This window comes from Prunus avium, chromosome 5, assembly GCF_965620075.1.
Source record: "Prunus avium chromosome 5, drPruAviu1.hap1.1, whole genome shotgun sequence".
Taxonomy (NCBI): domain Eukaryota; kingdom Viridiplantae; phylum Streptophyta; class Magnoliopsida; order Rosales; family Rosaceae; genus Prunus; species Prunus avium.
Window position 1 is genome coordinate 9,418,252 of NC_142288.1, and position 3,509 is coordinate 9,421,760.

Here is a 3,509-nt window from a genome sequence, read left to right on the forward strand (position 1 = left end):
AAGGCTCAAAGCTGGCAGCTGCAAATCCTGCTGAGCAAGGTTGAGTGTTGGGCGGGCTGAGCACTCCACAAATGTCCAATTGGGCTGAAATTTGGATATGTTGTACTAGACACCCATTGGAACAAGTTTCATGAAGATCTTCACCTCATCCAAGCCCCATAGCATGCTGATCCAAGGCCAAGAAGCTGACCTACGAAATTGGGCTGGAAAGGAGTTGTAGCCAAAATGTGTTTGTCTTTAAGCCCTTCTTCCATTCACCCAAATCAAGCCTTAACATGCATGGATTGCATCATTTCCTATCCAAAGTCATCATTGTTACCTAAATGTCAATTAACTGAAAGATAAACACAAAAAGGATTAAAAGCACAAGTTTAACTCAAAACCATAACCAAATCATAAGCTAGAAGGGTACAAAATGATATACAATTATGAACCGATCAAGGAGTCATTTGGTGAATTTTGAGAGAAATCCAATTGCTAGAACTATGCACTACACCAACCACTCGAATTTGGAACGAACTGCGTTGGAACTTGAATTGTCCAATTTCTTACACCTATTGATATCGGATCAAGCTCAAAACCTGGGCAACATCATAATATTGTGGGAGGAGTCATTTGGTGAGTTTTGTGTGAAATCCAATCACTAGAACTATGCACTACACCAACCACTCCAATTTGGAACGAACTGCGTTGGAACTTGAATTGTGCACTTTCTTACATCTATTGATATCGGATAAAGCCCAAAACTTGGGAAACATCATAATACGGTGGGAGGAGTCATTTGTTTAGTTTTGAGTGAAATCCAATCGCTAGAACTATGCAATACACCGACCACTCCAATTAGGAACGAACTGCCTTTCAAGTTGAATTGTCCAATTTCTTACCTCAATTGATCTCGGATCGAGCCCAAGACTTGGGCAACATCATAATATGGTGGGAGGAGTCATTTGGTGAGTTTTGAGTGGAATCCAATCGCTAGAACTATGCAATACACCAACCACTCCACTTTGGAACGAACTGCGTCGGAACTTGAATTGTCCAATTTCTTACACCTATTGACATCGGATCAAGCCCAAATCTTGGGAAACATGATAATATGGTGGGAGGAGTCATTTGTTGAGTTTTGAGTGAAATCCAATCGCCAGAACTATGCAATACAGCAACCACTCCAATTTGGCACGAACTGCGTTGGAACTTGAATTGTCCAATTTCTTACACCTATTGATATCTGATCAAGCCCAAAACTTGGGAAACATCATAATACGGTGGGAGGAGTCATTTGGTAAGTTTTGAGCGAAATCCAATCGCCAGAACTACGCAACACACCAACGACTCCAATTTGGAACGAACTGCGTTAGAACTTGAATTGTCCAATTTCATACACCTGTTGATATCGGATCGAGCCCAAATCTTGGGAAACATGATAATATGGTGAGAGGAGTCATTTGTTGAGTTTTGAGTGAAATCCAATCGCTAGAACTATGCACTACACCAACCACACCAATTTCGAACGAACTGCGTTGGAACTTGACTCCTCCCACCATATTATGTTGTTTCCCAAGATTTGGGATCGATCCGATATCAATAGGTGTAAGAAATTGGACAATTCAAGTTCCAACACAATTCATTCCAAATTGGAGTGGTTGGTGTATTGCATAGGTTTAGCGATTGGATTTCACTCGAAACTCAACAAATGACTCCCCCCACCATATTATGTTGCCTCCCAAGATTTGGGCTCGATCCGATATCAATAGGTGTAAGAAATAGGACAATTCAAGTTCCAACGTAGTTTGTTCCAAATTGGAGTGGTTGGTGTATTGCATAGTTCTAGCGATTGGATTTCACTAAAAACTCACCAAATGACTCCTCCCACCGTATTATGATGTTTCCCAAGTTTTGGACTCGATCCGAAATCAATAGGTGTAAGAAATTGGACAATTCAAGTTCCAACGCAGTTCGTTCCAAATTGGAGTGGTTGGTGTATTGCATAGTGCTAGCGATTGGATTTCACTCTAAACTCAACAAATGACTCCTCCCACCATATTATGTTGTTTCACGAGATTTGGGCTCGATCTGATATCAATAGGTGCAAGAAATTGAACAATTCAAGTTCCAACGCAGTTCGTTCGAATTTGGAGTGGTTGGTGTATTGCATAGTTCTAGCGATTGGATTCCACTCAAAACTCACCAAATGACTCCTCCCACCATATTATGATGTTGCCCAAGTTTTGGGATCGATCCGATATCAATTGAGGTAAGAAAAATGGACAATTCAACATGGAAGGCAGTTCGTTCCAAACTGGAGTGGTTGGTGTATTGCATAGTTCTAGCGATTGGATTTCACTCAAAACTCAACAAATGACTCCTCCCAACATATTATGCTGTTTCGCAAGATTTGGGCTCGATCTGATATCAATAGGTGCAAGAAATTGGACAATTCAAGTTCCAATGCAGTTCGTTCAAAATTGGAGTGGTTGGTGTATTGCCTAGTTCTAGCGATTGGATTCCACTCAAAACTCACCAAATGACTTCTCCCACCATATTCTGATGTTGCCCAAGTTTTGGGCTCGATCCGATATCAATTGAGGTGAGAAATTGGACAATTCAACTTGTAAGGCAGTTCGTTCCAAATTGGAGTAGTTGGTGTATTGCATAGTTCTAGCGATTGGATTTCACCCAAAACTCAACAAATGACTCCTCCCACCATATTATGTTGTTTCCCAAGATTTGGGCTCGATCCGATATCAATAGGTTTAAGAAATTGGACAATTCAAGTTCCAACGCAGTTCGTTCGAATTTGGAGTGGTTGGTGTATTGCATAGTTCTAGCGATTGGATTCCACTCAAAACTCACCAAATAACTCCTCCCACGATATTATGATGTTGCCCAAGTTTTGGGATCGATCCGATATCAATTGAGGTAAGAAATTGGACAATTCAACTTGAAAGGAAGTTCGTTCCAAATTGGAGTGGTTGGTGTATTGCATAGTTCTAGCGATTGGATTTCACTCAAAACTCAACAAATGACTCCTCCCACCATATTATTATGTTTCCAAAGATTTGGGCTCAATCCGATATCAATAGGTGTAAGAAATTGGACAATTCAAGTTCAAACGCAGTTCGTTCAAAATTGGAGTGGTTGGTGTATTGCCTAGTTCTAGCGATTGGATTCCACTCAAAACTCACCAAATGACTCCTCCCACCATATTCTGATGTTGCCCAAGTTTTGGGATCGATCCGATATCAATTGAGGTAAGAAATTGGACAATTCAACTTTAAAGGCAGTTCGTTCCAAATTGGAGTGGTTGGTGTATTGCATAGTTCTAGTGATTGGATTTCACTCAAAACTCAACAAATGACTCCTCCCACCATATTATGTTGTTTCCTAAGATTTTGGCTCGATCCGATATCAATCGGAGTAAGAAATAGGACAATTCAAGTTCCACCGCTGTTCGTTCCAAATTGGAGTGGTTGGTGTATTGCATAGTTCTAGCGGTTGGATTTCACTCA